Genomic DNA, 17990 nt, shown 5'->3' with positions numbered 1-17990 from the left:
AGATAGGCAGTTGCACCGTAGCTCCTGGCAGCAGGGAGCTTGGAAGGCAGCCCAGTGTGTCCGATGGAGAAAACAATCCTGAGGCTGACTATACAAATAAGGTTTAGTTCAGAGACACCAGTAGGTCGTGATTAGTAGTCACTACTTGTGACCCTGTTTGGAAAAGGATTCTGAGTCTGAATCTAGACACAGTTGGAAAGGATACTGAGCCTGAATCTAGACATAGTGGGAAAGGATGCTGAGCCTGAATCTAGAAATAATTGGAAAGGATACTGAGCCTGAATCTAGATGCAGTTGGAAAGGACACTGAGCCTGAATCTAGACACACTTTGAAAGGATACTAAGCCTGAATCTAGACATAGTTGGAAAGGATTCTGAGCCTGAATCTAGACATAGTTGGAAAGGATACTGAGCCTGAATCTAGATGCAGTGGGAAAGGATACTGAGCCTGAATCTAAATGCAGTTGGAAAGGATACTGAGCCTGAATCTAGACGCAGTTGGAAAGGACATTGAGGTTAATTAGCAATGTCTGCCCTTGACCCAGAGGGGAGTAGCAGTTGTTTAGAATGTATTTACAATCCCTGCATAGGCATTTTTCAGCTTTGACAGTTTTCTTCTTCTGACAAATACTCATTATTTTCCACAAACAGATCACAATCTAACTGTTCCTTCTTGTATTAACCTGAGCCCACAGCACTGGAGTGGTGTTGGGTCATCAGTCCCAGCACAGGAGAAAAGTCAGGCATTTACAAAGGCAAAGCCAAACAGAGTTCTTGATGAGAGTTTAAAATTCGGAGGACACAGGAAAGATTTATTTATTTCATGTATTGTACATCTGTTACTCATATGTGCTGGGCACTATCCTGTTTTAGAAATATTCACTCACTTACTAACAACCCTATGAGATGAGTTCCAGTAATATCACCATTTTACAGAATGAGACAACTGAAGCCCAGAGAGGTGAAGTAACGTGTCCAAGGTAACACAGCTTTGTGTATTCAAGCAGTCTGATAACAGAGTCTTTGTGATTAAATGACACCGTGCAGCCTATCTGCCATGTACACATTTCTGTCTTGCTTTTCCACTGGTATTGTGCCTTCTTTGCTTCATGTTTGTTTTCCAGACTAGACTGAACTTTTGAAGGGTTTTCTGTTCCGCTATGTCTAGGTACCTCACATAAAGGAAGAGCTCGACATGACTACTGAATGTTAGTGCTATGATTTTAGGAATTAATCACATTGAATTTGAGTTGTTTTCTCTTTGTGGTGGCTCACTAGCATGTGCTTGTGGAATGGGACTCTGAGTTATTTCTTTCTTTCTTTTTTTTTTTTTTTTTTTGAGATGGAGTCTTGCTCTGTCGCCCAGGCTGGAGTGCAGTGGCCGGATCTCAGCTCACTGCAAGCTCCGCCTCCCAGGTTTACGCCATTCTCCTGCCTCAGCCTCCCGAGTAGCTGGGACTACAGGCGCCCGCCACCTCGCCCGGCTAGTTTTTTGTATTTCTTAGTAGAGATGGGGTTTCACCGGGTTAGCCAGGATGGTCTCGATCTCCTGACCTTGTGATCCGCCCGTCTCGGCCTCCCAAAGTGCTGGGATTACAGGCTTGAGCCACCGCGCCCGGCCTGAGTTATTTATTTCTATATCCTCAGCCTCTAACACAATATAAAGGAGAAGACCTCCCATTTGTTTATTTATTCATTGACTCATTCATTCATTCAATGAAAATGTATTAGGGTCAGGCACCATACTAGTTGCCAGGAATGAGCAAAGTAGACAAACTTTCTGCCTCTGTGGTTGAATCCAGCCTCACAAGAGTATGATATAGAAAAATGATGTTGATATTCTTTAAATTGGACACACTTGTCTGTTCTACAAACAATACTACTAGATTACTTTGCATTGCAACCTATCAGTTCCCTCCCTACCACACTGTGTGGGGAAATAATATTGCAAACAGCTATTTTATTCCTATTTTACCTTACCAAGGGCATTGGTTGCCCATATTGGTCAGATCTAATATTCAAAGCTCAGGAAAAGCTTTTTGGTGCAGAACCGATGGAAGAATGATCGGGCTCCCACACTGTGAGGCGGGGCTGCTTCATTCCTTTTGTTATATGAAAAGCTTCCAGCATTAGTAAGTGATGACAGAGTACACTTGGCTTCTGGTCTTTCTTTGAAGGCTGGCCTGTAGCGTGCTGCCTGGAAGCAGGAACGATTCCACAAATGGTCAGGGAGCTACCCTCCTCCAAACCTCCCTTCACACCAGGTCCAGGTGTGTAAACAGAGCAGATGGGCCTCTGCCCAGGAGGAAGGGAGTTCTGAGAGCACAGAGCTGGAGCCAAGCATGACACCTTTCAGGATTTCTTTTTCTGCCGCTTCTCTACACCAAGGCTGGACCTCAGACATTCTCTCCACTCCTTTGCAAGTTCTCTGTAGCTATTGAGGATGTTAATTGCATCAGATTCCTCCGTATAGAGAAGGAAAAAGCTCCTTCCAAGAACCTGCAGGGAACAGGTGGCAGACTGGAGCTCTGGTTACTTTTTTGCCAATCCGAGTGCTGTCCATCACTCAGCACAGCCTGACCGTCCTCCCTGGGATGAGAGGTATCCATGGGGCGCAGTCAGAGGAGTCCCTCGCAAGCCCATGCCCAAAGACTTGAAACCTGGATATTTCAGATCGTATGAAACCACCTGCTGGGGCTCTCTATTCAGGGTCTTTTTTATTTTTTTGAGATGGAGTCTTGCTATGCTGGCCAGGCTGGCCTCAAACTCCTAAGCTCAAACTGATTCTCCCACCTCAGTCTCCCAAGTAGCTAGGACTACAAGCAAGCACTACCGTGCCCAGCTTTATTTATTTATTTATTTATTTATTTATAAATGATGGCGGGGAAGGGGGTCATGCTATGTTGCCCAGGCTGGTTTTGAACTCTTGGCCTCAGGCAATCCTCCTGGTTCAGCCTCCTGAGACTCTGGGATTACAGGTGTGACCCATCATGCCCAATTAAAAAAACTGATATACAGTTAGTGAAAAATGTGGAAATACAAAAATGTAAAAAGAAGAAAAAATAAAAATCACCGGTAGTCTTATCACTCAAACACTGTAATTGTTAACATTTTATGGTATTTTCTTCCAGTGTTGTGATTTCTTTTTCACATGGTTATAATCACAGGTAATAATTATAGGAGCCAACATTTGTCCAGTGCCTACAGTGTGCCAGGCACTGTGCTTTGTATGTATTAACTCATTTCAGGCTCAAAAGAGCCCTTAGCAGGTAGGTACTATTATTACCCCCATTTCACAGATAATAAGACTGAGGCACAGGGATGTTAGGATCTTGCTCAAGGTTACTTAGCTAAGAAGCCTAAGAAGCGGGAGAGCCAGGCAGTTCAGCTCCAGACTTGCATTCGCAGCTTGGTATGTTTCTGAACTTGACTTTACAGGAAAAGCATTTTCTTACCACCTTCAGAAGCACCAGTTTTAGTGGCTGTCTAATATTCCATCAAGTAAATATCTCGCGGTTGACTTGGCCATACCTCTGTAATTTACACGATGCAACTGTGAATAAAGTAGTATTTGCCAATGAGGCTTTTTTGATATTCTGAATTACAAAATTTCTTTAGGATAAATTCCCAGATCTAGATGCAAAGGGTAAAAGAAAACACTACATCTGCAGATAAAAGCCAAATATTCTCCAAGCCACCCGCTGTAGGGTTACCCATCCTTGGAGGGATTAATTCTTTCTTAATCATCAGGAAAGGTTTAAAGCATTTCATAGGCAGAACATGTTTTGATGCTTTAAAAGCACTTTGGGAGGCCGTGGCCGGTGGATCGCCTGAAGTCAGGAGTTTGAGACCAGCCTGACCAACATGGAGAAACCCTGTTTCTACTAAAAATACAAAAAATAGCTGGGCGTGGTGGCAGGCGCCTGTAATCCCAGCTACTCAGGAGGCTGAGACAGGAGAATTGCTTGAACCCGGGAGGCAGAGGTTGTGGTGAGCCAAGATTGCACCACTGGGTGACACAGAGCAAGACTTGGTCTCAAAAAACAAAAACAAACAAACAAACAAACAAACAAAAAAACCAAAAAAACTCAAAAAAAGCTCTGGAGGTCCTTCAGTTCCCATTCAAATTCTGATTTTCACTCACACTTATTTTCCTCACATCTGATTATTCTTATGTAAAACAACAATAAAATGAAATGTTAACACACATTTTTCTGATTTGAAAACTTGTGTCCATTTTAGAAAATAGGGAAACCCCAAAATCCCCTGTAGTGACATTTACTTATTTTACTGTTTATTTTATTTCTTGATGATCACAGTGATGGGTGCTCATTGTCCTCCATTTGGAATGTACAGGAAAGTGGAAAAGCAACAAAGTGAAATAATGAAATGGAGGCAAACTTCTCAGAATTTTCCCTTGCCATTCAACATGTTTAATCTGGCAGAGTGTCATGGCTCACGCCTGTAATCCCAGCACTTTGGGAGGCTGAGGCAGGTGGATCACTTGAGCCCAGTAGTTCAAGACCAGACTGGGCAACATGGTGAGACCCCATCTCTACAAAAAATACGAAAATGACCCGGGAGTGGTGGCGCAGGCCTGTAGCTCCTGCTACCTGGAATGGGGTCCCAGCTGAGGTGGGAGGATGGCTTGAGCCAGGGAGGTCGAGGCTGCAGTGAGCTGAGATCGTGCAGCTGTACTCCAGCCTGGGCGATAGAGAGACCCTGTCTCAAAAACAGCTACAACAACAACAACAACAACAAAACACGTTTGATCTAAAAAAAAAACCAAAACCAAAAACAACAACAAAAGAACCCTTTTTTATGGCTGCATGAGAATTTACATCTAAGACACTTTTAGATTGCTTCCCCCTTTTCTTCCTTTTTTTTTTTTTTTTTTGGTCTCACACCTGGAGCTCGGTTCTTGGCTGACTTGCACGTTTGCTTTGAAGGGTAACGAAGAATAATTGGAACAGAATGGGGGTGGGGGAGGGTGGACAGAATAAGAAAGGGCTCCACTGCCCCCAGCTTTCACTTCCTAGAACAGGGCCAGAAGGGCCCTAGGGTGGCTTCAAGACACCCTTTTGGCCAGTCACTAACAAAGTGATGTCATGTCACTCACCACAGGCACATAACAGAAGCTCAGTACATACGTGCTGGAGGGCGGATCAATGGACGGACTTGATGGGGGTCGCCATGTATGAACTTTACCCTCTTGTTGTAACTCTACAGTAATGGTCATTGCATCTCACCATTCCCTTTATTAACAAAAAGAAAAACAGGTATGCATCTGTGATCCTAGGTCCTGGCCTTATTAGGATCCTAGAGGAGTGACCAACCAGAGGTCTTTTAGCCCAAGGCAAATAATTGTGATCAAAGCTTTCTGCATCTCTCCCGGGAGGTCCTCGGCTGGAGAGAACAGCCTAGGACCAGACCCTCCAGTGTGAAGCACCTCCTTTCCCTCTGAGACCTGTAAGCAGGCCAGCCCTGTGGGGAAAGGGGAGAAGGAGGCAGATGTGGGGGAGCAGGAGAGGTCGGGGAGGTGTACTGTTCTGGGGGAGGCAGGACAGGACAAGCTGTCTTTGCAAAGATGGCTCAGAGCCCACTGAGCTCCCAGTTGAGCTTCTTACAAGAGGGAGGCTGCCCTCTCAGGGCCTCTTTTGCTCTCTTGAGACCCCCAGGGAGGGCAGCTAAGCTCACCTCTGCCTTGGGGGGCTGTGGGACTCACTTCGCTGAGCTGTTACTTGACGTCTTTGCTTCCATTTTCATAAAAACTGTACAGTTTTGAGCTGACACTGGGACAAATACTGCTTTTTACATGCTTTAAGTATATATAAGAAAAATAAAATTATGTAACATTAGTTATGAAGCATGACACTGCCATTGTAGAGACCACACTTTTCTTTTAGGTGACATTTACAGGACAGCCATCCACACATGTGTGGCTGATTTTGAAAATTCAGCATGAGACATTTCAACATGATGGCTATTTCAGCCTCTTCTGCAATCATTCAGGGATGTGAATGTGTGTAAAATTAGAAATTAGATCATGTGGGAGGAATCAATCAACTCTTACTTATCAAATCAATTCATGAGATCCAAACATAATTATGGAAACTGGTTTGAATTTTGCTTTTTAAAGTTTAGCATAGCCAGGAGTTCCCAAATCATGTTACAATGTGTCCCTTTCACTGCTAATGGAAAGGCCGCATTTCAGCTTTCGAGGCCAGGGAGTTCTGTCTGGCTGTTTCTCTTTTTAATCTGCAAATGGGGGGTTAGACTAGATTCTGATTTAATGAGTTTGGGGTGGGGCTCAAATATTAGTATTTACCAAAAGCCCAAGAAATAATTGTAATATCAGCCAAGGTCCAGTCCATTGGCTTAGGTGACCTCTAAGTCCTGCTTTGGTAAGAAAATGCTGTGCTTTCTAGAATTAAAAAGTTTGTTTGTTTATTTATTTTAAGAGATAGGGGTCTCACTCTGTCATCCAGGCTGGAGTGCAGTGGCACGATCGCAGCTCACTGCAGCCTTGAACTCCTGGGCTCAAGTGATCCTCCTGCCTCAGCCTCCTGAGTAGCTGGGACCACAGATGTGTGCCACCATGCCAGCCTAATTTTTTAAAATTTTATTTTCTTTTGTAGAGATGGGGTCTTGCTTTGTTGCCTAGGCTGTAATTTAAATTTTTACATAAAAGTAAGGAAATCAGATTCATTTTGCCCATAATGCTACTTAAAAACATCTTCCTAAATTCCAATTTCATGGAAGTCCACAAATTAAACTTGCTTCATGAGGCCGGGCGCGGTGGCTCAAGCCTGTAATCCCAGCACTTTGGGAGGCCGAGACGGGCGGATCACGAGGTCAGGAGATCGAGACCATCCTGGCTAACACGGTGAAACTCCGTCTCTACTAAGAAATACAAAAAACTAGCCGGGCGAGGTGGCGGGCGCCTGTAGTCCCAGCTACTCGGGAGGCTGAGGCCGGAGAATGGCGTGAACCCGGGAGGCGGAGCTTGCAGTGAGCTGAGATCCGGCCACTGCACTCCAGCCTGGGCTACAGAGCGAGACTCCGTCTCAAAAAAAAATAAAAATAAAAAAAATAAACTTGCTTCATAAGGGACACAAACTTCACAGAGTATTTTGGGCAGATCTTACGAACTCTGAAAAGTTTTGTTTGCTTCACATTTTTATATTCCCAAGTGAGTTTTAAGCCAGTTATCCAAAACAAATTTATTTTCCACCTTTAAGAGTCAAGATGTCAAAGTTTTTGATTTCCAGGTGGAAATCATGGAAATCTAAAGGATCAAAAAGAAATGTTTACGGATAGAGAGAGATAAGAAATAGAGATATTGACTTCTTGCTGTTTGCTAAGGATGACAATTCCCTGTGTGCGTGTGTCTGTGTATGCGTGTGTGTGTGTGTGAGTGGATGTGTGTATCTGTGTGTGATGTGTGTGTATGTGTGTGTGTGAGTGTGTTTGCAATGAGCCTCTGCTGGGATGGGGGAGGAGTAGCCAGTGCTGGGGGAGCACCTTAAAGGAACTTTAAAGACAGATGGTGGCAGGCTGCGGCCATGGGGCCAGCAGGCTCCTGATTTCATGGCAATGTCTGCCTAGCAACCCTCCTTATTGAAGACCGTGTCTCCAGAACTAGCCAGGTTTTAAAATGTAATTCAACTTTGGAGATGGTTTTTATTTTCTTGTTATGAAACCTAGGCGCCCACACTAAGAACTCAAATGACTGCATGCCTGTGTCTGCTCCTGAAGACGGTCTGTGGCAAAGTGATGCTAAGGTTGAAACCCATCCATCAATAGGTCACAGGAAATAGAAAGATCCAAGTTCAGTATTTGGATTAGAAATCCAAGTCAAAGACGGAACACTGCCATCAGAAATGTGCGATCCTAAAAGATATTTATTTGAAAGTTTTGAAAAAAGTAAAGCTCATGCCCTGGGGCTTCTGGGAGTATGTACAAAATACAATAATTAAATTAAGTCCAGCAGTTAAAGTTCCTCATAAAAAGAAAAAGCTGGAGTGCTTCCCAATGGGGAATGCTTGACTTAAAAGAAAGGTTTTACTCTGTGGCCTGAAGGTCAACAAACTGGGACTCTGTGGGAATGGATAACATTTCTTAAAGGGGTTCTTAGGTCTTCGTTTTGTTGAAAGAAAATAAAAGTAAAAAGGGACAAGTTTTGAAAATTCAAAAAATGAAGGTGCAGTCCTAAAATCATCACAATTTTTATAAACGCTACACGGGAGGCTATGAAAACATGTTCTCTTTTCTGAGCACTAATCTAACACATATGCCCTTTGAGACGGAAGGGAAAAGGCCGGTGGTGCTTTCTGAACAAACCACTTTAAAATACGCTCATTTTCATAGGCAGTGCATGCAAATTCATAGCCCATCCATTGGCTATTTATTTTGAAAACATTTACCTTAAGTATTCTCGTGTATTTGACAATTTAAAATTCCTTATATGACACGAAGACTGATCATATTTTAAAAACGCTTTTATGAGGCAAAGTTATAAAAATGACCATCTTGGGCCACATTGTCGTAACCTAAAATGGAATGTTGATCATCCTTTGGAAATACCTGTTTTGCTACTAATCATTTGTTGTTACCTTTCTGGTAATATCTCCCCCAAAAGGAATAAGGTTAAGAATAGGATAGAAATAACATTTTATAAGTTAACACCATTCTAAAATGTATACTTTATGAGTTTGTGTGTACATATAAACTTGATGTGAGGTTAAACTTTCTCATTTATAAGCATCACTCTAGGCTTTCACATGAGTTTCAGTCACTAATTTGCAGATCATCATCTTCCTTGTGACTTACATAGAAGCTGAATGTTGGCTTTGCATTAAGACAGAGTGATCAAAGGTAGGATATTGGGAATAGCAGCTTTGACTTTGGGAGGCTGAGGCGGGTGGATCACTTGAGGTCAGGAGTTTGAGACCAGCCTGGCCAACATGGTGAAACCCCGTCTCTACTAAAAATACAAAAATTAACCAGGCATGGCCGGGCGCAGTGGTTCACGCCTGTAATCCCAGCACTTTGGGAGGCCGAGGCGGGCAGATCACAAGGTCAGGAGATCGAGACCATCCTGGTGAACACGGTGAAATCCCATCTCTACTAAAAATACAAAAAATTAGCTGGGTGTAGTGGCGGGCACCTGTAGTCCCAGCTACTTGAGAGGCTGAGGCAGGAGGATGGAGTGAACCTGGGAGGCGGAGCTTGCAGTGAGCCGAGATTGTACCACTGCACTCCAGCCTGGGCGACTGAGCGAGACTGTCTCAAAAAAAAAAAAAAAAAAAAAAAATAGCCAGGCACGGTGGCGCGCACCTGTAATTCCAGGTACTGTGGAGGCTGAGGCAGGAGAATCACCTAAACCCGGGAGGTGGAGGTTGCAGTGAACCCAGACTGCACCACTGGACTCCAGCCTGGGTGACAGAGCAAGACTCCATCTCAAAAACAAACAAACAAACAAAAAAAACCCCACAAAAACCCAAAACAAAACAATCCAAAAAATAAAAAACAAAGAAATAGCAGCTTTGGCAGCAACATTTAATTTGCTGACTAATTAGCAGCCTCATTGACATTTCTACTTTGATTCCCAAAGTACAGCATTATCTGTCTGTGCGTTTGGGGACTCTCTGGTAAAATGGACACCCTAAATGTCCTATGCCAAGCCCACAGTCAAGGAAAGATTGTGGAATGTCCTGCAAGCAGCTCATGGCCTAAGACATTCGATTTACCTCCAAAACACACACAGAATTAGACAAACATAGTTTGCCCGTGTTGTTGTTTTCTTTCCTACATTTGTTATTTTTGCTTTTGGAATTGTGAGGGGAAGAAGGAAGAGATGGTAAAATTATAAGGCAGAAGGAAGAATCCAGCAGGACTAGATGGAAGGAGACGTGATGCAAAGTATGGTGCCCATGGGGGATGGAGCATGGGAGTGAGGCCCGCAGCCAAGAGGTGGTGTCGAGGGAGCCAGCTCAGCATGGCGCTGCAGCCTCTGTCCTTGGGGTTGGCATCAACACCATGCCTGCACCGGGCCTTCTTCCCTTAGACAGCCCAAGACATTTTCCAGCCATTCAGACCAGCCCCCAGCAGAAAATCCTGCAAAATGTGCAGGGGCATGTTGAGTCTGGGAGGCAGGCGCTCAGGGACCTACAGGGGCCGGGGGACATCAAGGCGCGTTGTGAGGTGGCACTGGCCTGGTGGCAGAGCTTCCTGGCTGTGTTTTTGATGACTGGTTGTTTGAATTGTGATGAATTTGAATATCTTTGCTGGGGTCAGGCACTGTCTCTGAGGGAGGCAGTTGCTGAAAAGGAGGCTTCGTTATTTTTCTCATTGTTTCAAAAAACACATTCGGAGCTTGCTCACCCTACAGAATTGATGAACGGGGGAACCTGATGTGGAAACATGAATCTGAGGCGCTCGAGCAGGAAGGAAGCCGTGTGGTTTAGTGGAGAGAATTTGGAGAGTTTAGTAGTAGTCTTGGTTTTGCCAGCAGTGTGACCTTGAGCAAGTCCCCTAGCAGGGCAGTAGTCGCACAACTCCAGGAGGTGCCCCAGCGTTGCATTTTTTTCTATGTGGATGGTGCCCCCTTCAGCCAGGACATTGGTACTGCATAATCCTCCAGCCCTTCAGTGTCTACAAAATCAGGGGACTGGACAAAATGATCAGATAAGAGTTTACAGTCAGAACATCTCCAGCACTGAGAGAAACTTCCATAGGCCAGCAATGGAGCTAGGAGATTGTCAATAACAACGACAACAACAAAAGAGCAACGCAGCTCCCAAAATGCACGTGGCTGTGGGAGTGTGCCGCCCTTTCTGGTATGTCCCAGAATTTGAACATGTTGTCCTGTGAGAGCATATACTTCATCTAGTAATCAAAGTAAATATGAAGGCCAGGCCAGGTGGCTCATGTCTGTAATCCCAGCACTTTGGGAGGCCGAGGAGGGTGGATCACCTGAGGTTAGGAGTTTGAGACCAGCCTAGTCAACATGGTGAAACCACATCTCTACCAAAAATACAAAAATCAGCAGGATGTTGTGGTACGCCCCTGTAGTCCCAGCTACTCAGGAGGCTGAGGCAGGATAATTGCTTGAAACCAGGAGGCAGAGGTTGTAGTGAGCCAGTATCTCACCATTGCACTCCAGCATGGGTGAAAGAGACCCTGTCTCAAAAATAAATAAATAAATAAATAAATAAATAAATAAATATAAAGGATAAAGTGGGGTTGGCTGAATAGAAATGCATATTCCAGCCAGCTCTGCACAGTGCAATTCCCAGACTCGACTGTGCGCAGGTTTGGCCTCTGGGTGGAAGTCACTTGATCTTTACTGAATGCCTACTATGTACCAAGCATGATGCTAGGTGCTTTAAAAACACTGTATTTACTTACTAGTTTTTATTTCTCTTTATTTTACATTCATTCTTTTAAAAAATTATTTTAGGGGCCGGGTGCAGTGGCTCAAGCCTGTAATCCCAGCACTTTGGGAGGCCGAGACGGGCGGATCACGAGGTCAGGAGATCGAGACCATCCTGGCTAACATGGTGAAACCCCGTCTCTACTAAAAAAACAAACAAACAAACAAACAAACAAAAACTAGCCAGGCGAGGCGGCGGGCGCCTGTAGTCCCAGCTACTCGGGAGGCTGAGGCAGGAGAATGGCGTAAACCCGGGAGGCGGAGCTTGCAGTGAGCTGAGATCCGGCCACTGCACTCCAGCCTGGGCGACAGAGCGAGACTCCGTCTCAAAAAAAAAAAAAAATAAATAAATAAATAAATAAATAATAAATAAAAAATTATTTAAAAAAAACAAGATTTACCATTTTAACCACGGTGGCATTAAGTACATTCATATCGTTGTGCCACGATAGCCCTCCTCTTCTCCAGAACTTTTTTCACCTTGCAAAAATGAAACTCTGTACCCATTAAACAGTAATTCCCCACTGCCCCACCCCCAGCCCCTGGCAACCACCATACGCCAGGTGCTTTTGAATACAATAGTTCATTTAATCCTCCATCACAGGTTAGGGGCTCTAGAAGCAGATGCTCAGGCAGACTTTAGGATGCAAGATGCTAGGGAACAACGCCCAGGAAAGGAAGGAGAACTCAGGATTAGTGTGAAGGAGAAGTTGAATGGCCAAGCAGACCCAACAAAGTCTTGGCTAACCCCAGTGGAAACTCTGGCATGTATATGCCCTGCCAGTGTCCCACCTCTGGCCAAAATGGTGGGGGGCCCTGGAAGGGTCTTGGGCAAGGCAGCGGGATGGGGAGCTGTCTGCTGACTGCATCTCCCCAGCCTGGCAAGCGGGGATCCTGGAAGTGGAGCATCTCTCTGACTATCACATCCTCATAGCAACTCTTGGAATTAGGTGTTATTTGGGTAGCTGAAGAGGCTGACGTTCAGAGAGAATAAATGGCTTCTTCTGTCCGCACGTGACCTAACCCATTAGTAGTAAAGCCAGGATCAGAACCTAAGTGGAGGAGGGAGACTCAGGTCCTGATTTTAATGAACACATTTTCCACAAGCTCATGCTGGGGATGAGAGGCAAGAGCAGGAGAGGGATCAGATGTGTGACAATGTCCAATATTCAAGGCATCCACACTATTTTTGGGGACACATACATCTAAACAACCACTATAATGAAAATCCAATCCATGCAACAGAAGGACTAAGGGAAGAGCAGCAAGTTGTCTCTGGGGGAGCTGGGAGGACCTCACAGGAGTGGCTTTCAAGCTGTGTCTTGAAGAATGCTTTGGCGTTTGTTGGGTGTCACAGAGAGGGAGGGTTACAGCTTGTGCAAAGGCTTCGGAAAAGATCAGTGTGGACAGTGGCCAGGGCCTCTTGAGAGAGCTGTGCTGTCACTGATGTGGGTACACAGGGGTGGGGGCAGGCAGTGGCTGGAGCTCCCTTCTGCCAGCCTGGGAGAATCTCCTGAGAGCCGCTGCGCGAATTTCAGGCCCTGGAAATTGGATGGGGAAAAATGGATGTGCCCTTGTCCTCATGTGGGGTTTGGGTTACTAGCCAGCACAGTTCTCCCAGAAAATCGAAGCCAGAAGTTCATGTTGGTTTTTACGTTCTTCCTTTCACAGAACTCGAAAGACCACCCCCCTGCCCCTTTTTCACATTAAGCCAGATGCCTAGAGTGTGTAGTCTTCGGGAGAAACTCCACCACAGAGCTCTCTGAAATGGAATGTTCATTTTTCTCTTGATTCTATTAGTGTGTCTGATTATGAAGGAAATTTGATTCAGTGTTTAAAAACAAAACAGAACCCAGCCAAACCAGCTATTTGGCGTTATGTAAACCAAAGAAATCCAGTTTCTTGTCACTGAAGCTCTCCCTTTTAGCCAGCTATTTTAACATCATCATATAGCCAGCGTTCGGCCTCTCTTGGTTTTTTGTAAGATGGAGTTTTCAGCGTATCAACTCTTTTATTTATGTAATGAAAGGAATCTCTAAAGTTCCTTCCAGGCCTGGGGCTCCAATCCCCAGGGAACCTGTCCAGTTTTCTTTCTTTCTTTTTTCTTCTGAGACGGCGTTTTGCGCTTGTTGTCCAGGCTGGAGTGCAGTGGCAGGATCCTGGGCAACCTCTGCCTCCTGAATTCAAGCGATTCTCCTGCCTCAACCTCTTGAGTAGCTGGGATTACAAGCACGCACCACCACACCTGGCAAATTTTTTGTATTTTTAGTAGAGATGGGGTTTCACCATGTTGGCCAGGCTGGTCTTGAACTCCTGACCTTGAGTAATCTGCCCACCTCAGCCTCCCAAAGTGCTGAGATTACAGGCAGAAGTCACTGTGCCCGACGCAGTTTTCTGTATGTTTACATGTTGCATGCAATAGTGAGAGAGAAATTTTCACCAACAGAGGAGTCTCACGCAGTTTCGGGAATCCTCCTCAGTCAGTGGTAGGCACAGGGGAGTTCAGAGGCTGTCTTACACCCATCCTCGTGACAGCCAGCTTTGTCCTGTGACTTAGGTGCGGGTAGCTAGACTCTGGAAATCTGGCCCCCTTCTACACCTTCCAGAATGGGTTGGTTCTTGAACAAGAGCTTGTATGGGAGAAAAGCACCTTAACTTGGCCAAATTCTGCCCTAAGCCTGAGGACAGTTTTCCAATTCCCTGCGTATGAGCAAAGGGGAATGGGGCCAGGATGGAGTGTGTCTCTCTGCAAGTTTGAAAGGCTGTGTACAAACAGAAGGCCTGGCCTCACTCCTCAGACCTCAGGCCGGCCTCTGACAGGTTGAGGACTGCAGTCTGGCAGAGCTCCTGCCCACCAAAACTGGAGGGGAGAGGGAGATGAAAGGTGGAAGAAGTGACTGGTTTCAAAGCATATGGCCTGTAGTTTTTCAAACGTTTTTAATTCCTAATTCGCACCTCTCTTGTTATCATCACACACTGTAGTAGCCAATGGCACTTTTTTTGCGTTGACACTTGACATTATTTTAGGCTTCTGCTCCTCCTTTGGCTTCCATAAGGGCATTCTAATTTCAAAAGAAAAGTTCATCTGGAATAAGTCCTGTGACTGGCCCCTCTGGCACCTAGTCGGGTTCAACAGGTGTTTGTTGAATGACTAAACGAATGAATGAAACAAATCCCTTCAAAAAGTTCGGGGACATCTTTACTCTCAGCAAAACTTCCCCATTTCCTTCTTAAACTTGCGATTACCACTTAGAGTGGCCTCCAGGGATTCCCAAGGGAAATCGGCAAAGTTGACTTCATAGTTTTGCAAAAACTCATAACCAAAAAGCTACCAGAAAGGGAATGTTCATTTTCCTCTTGATTCGAATACTGTGACTGAACACAGTGGCCGATTCGTCCCTCGGGCTTGCGGCCTGGCGGGGTGAGGCCGAGGCTTCGGTCAAGGAGACCACAGCCAGGGAGCTGCACCGGGAGCCTGCGGGTCCCCTCGGGGCTCGTCGTTCCGCGTGGCTTGGGCGCGGATTCGGGGCTGCAGGGACCCTGGGGCCGGCGGGACCCCAGAGCGTGCGCGAGGGCCCCGCGCAGGTGTCCAGCCTGTGAGCGGGGTGCACGGGGGTGCTGGGGCCTGGGAGACCCGAGAGAGACGTTATTGTTACAGTGTAACGAGTCTGATTAACATGCTCCTGACACTTTCTCTTAGTTTCTCGGGCTCCTAGCAACAGCGCACAAAGGCGCGGGATTGTCCCGGGCTCGGGCTCCACCGGGACATGGGGCCGCCTTTGATCTGCCACCATTACAGCCGGGCTGCGCGACAGGCGCGCGGGCTCCGGGCGGCCCACGGCGGGCGGGCGAGCGGGGCCCACAGTCCAGGCCTCCTGGGCCGCCACGCTCCCCCCGGCCCGGCCTCGGCCTCGGCCCCGGCCCCGGCTCCGCGCGCAGCCGGGGCGCAGGGGACGCAGCCTCGGGGCTCCGCAGGGCTCGGCATCTGCGGCCACCGCGTGTCCCCTGCGCTCCTCCTGCCCGCGGGGCCGCCCACCCCGGCTCGCGGTGCCCTTTCCGTCGGAAGAAGCAAAAGTAAAACCCAGCCGGTCACTTACAGTGGGAAAAAAATAAAAATCATTTAAAAGGAAGGGCATGAGTGACAAAGAAGTCCCAAATGATTTTGTCAAAACAGAACGAACTCGCCCCGCAGGCTGCAGCGCGCTCGGCGGAAACGGGGTTTGAGTGGCCGCCGCCGCCCAGGCGCTAACGACGGCTTCGGCCCCTTCCCGCAAGTCGCTCTATACGTCGTGGGCAATTCTTATTGACTGGGAAGGCGATATGCTGCCAAGTAACAACTGGAATTTAAACAAACGAACACCACCCCCTCCAAAGCCAGCCGGCGCAGAGCTGCTGGGTCCCACGCGCGGACTTGCGGGCGCCAAGCGGGGTCTGGGAAAGTCACGGACCCTCCGTGGGGGCCGCGCTCAGGTACCCTGCTCCGCCCGTGGGAAATACAGCGCGGAAAGAAAGTCGAAGACTTTCACGCTGAAATGCTGGGGTTTCCGCTCCCCGCGAAGATGAGCCGGGAAGCATGGCAGGGGCTCCGCGGGTGACACGGACCCTCAGCCGCGTCCACGAGCTCGGGGCCTCGCAGGCCGTCTCAGAACCTGTTTTGTGCCATTCATTGCTTTTCTAGTACTAGAAGAAAGAACACACAGAAGATTCGGTTTTCCACGGTAAACCGAAATCGTAAAAGCAGAAGGTCCTTCCAATTAAAACAAAACAAAGAACCCCGTATTCCTTTTTTCTCCTCGTGGCATTGTTACAGAATTACAATGTCCCCAATGAAGCACGTCAGTTTCCCGAACTCCTGCAAAACGACCGGGTGCAAAAGTGTGAATAATAATATGTCTATTTTAGAGACGGGGGAAAACGACATGGTTTGTTCTATCTGCCCAGCGAAATATGCCAGGGAAGGAGTTACTTTCAGATTGAAATCGGAGGCGGTGAAGTCTTCATCCCGCAGGACTGTTTTCCCAGCCGCCCCTGGAGGAGAGGAGGGGAGGGCGGCTGGGAGGACTGACACTGGGACATCAGCCGGGAAGGCTCCCGGATGCCGAGAAACTTCCTAACTTGTGTTCACAGACACTGCCCGACTCGGACTGGAGTTCCCTCCACCGTTTCAATAAAACATGACTGTATTGATATAATCCTCTATACATTAAAATGAGGTTGTCACAGATTGTCATTAAGACCTCAGTAAAACAATGAAGACATTATTGGGCACCCCCCCTCAGGCAAGGTATTAGGGGAATAAAGCAATCTACACCACACGGGTCCTATTGAGATTAATGAAAAAATTATGCAAAAAAAAATCTCAATTTCATTTTCCCGTGACGGGGCTTTGCATACATACAGTCAGTCTTGCCTTGCACCTGATGATTTATTAAACTAATCTACAGCGATCACCACTGATGTTCTCGACTCAATCTTGTCCCGGCTCATTTTCTAAGTAATTGTTTCTCATTAGTTCTGATAATGTTTTAATAGTGTTACCCATAATTTAGACCCCAAGAATTAATAACAGGGGGGTGATATGGCTAAACGGCTTGTGATGAGCTACACAAAATATAAACAGGTATGGTTTCTAATTAGTCAGATTAGCTGCAAGGTCCTCTTCTTGTCACCCATGCCTGGCTCAGGAGCCGGGCAGCTGTCACTTCCCCATGTCCAGGGTGCCCGGTGAGCTCAGTGGAGATCACTCACCCACCCTTGGCTGCTCTCCCACCTTTCCCAGGGCACCTGGGCCCACCCATGGCACCACAGAGATGCGGGTGGGGAAAGAGGGGGAATACCCTTTGCCTTCCAGCATCTTCTTCCTGGAGTTTTGTTCTTCAAGGACTAAGGCACCATGGATTTCTGATCAGGACTGAACTCTCTTCTGGGACCCTCGTCGTTTGGGTCTCTGTTCAGGGAATGGGACTTTGGTCCAGATTTGTGACTCTCATAGGTCCTAGTCTTATGATCCTACCCTAATAGGGACCATGGATTATGAGGAAGATAATAAACTGGACATTTGGGGAGACTGAAACAAGGTGGTTTTGTTTGAACAAAGCAGTTTGGGATGAGGGCAGGGGCGTGGCGAGCAGTCTGACGTGGTTGGGACCTAGGAAACCATGGCCTGGGAGTGGCCAGCAGCGGGAGACCTAGCCAGTCAGGCCTCCGTACCACCCAGGGACCTTGCGGAGGGGCCTGCTTTTCCCCAGGTCTTAGGGCTCCTTGGCTGGGGAGGTCTTGAGGAGGCTCCTCTGTGTGGGGCGGGCTGGCTGGCTGCCTGTGGGGCCAGGGTGCAGACTAGAATGCAAGCCCTTCATCGCCTCAAGCCAAGGGCTTCTTCGGATTAGGCTGGAGGATGGGAAGGGTAGTCAGACTGGGGTGAGGGCTGCCCATAGGAAGGACAAGGTGGGGTTTATTTTCTTCTTTTGCTTAGGACCAGCCCTGCCTCCGCGGTTTCTAACACCCTCAGCAGGTGTGTATGGCAGGGGCAGAGTGAGAGAGGCCTTCCTTAGTC

Source organism: Macaca mulatta, chromosome 17 (genome assembly GCF_049350105.2).
Source record: "Macaca mulatta isolate MMU2019108-1 chromosome 17, T2T-MMU8v2.0, whole genome shotgun sequence".
Classification (NCBI taxonomy): Eukaryota; Metazoa; Chordata; class Mammalia; order Primates; family Cercopithecidae; genus Macaca; species Macaca mulatta.
This window is presented reverse-complemented; position numbering follows the sequence as displayed.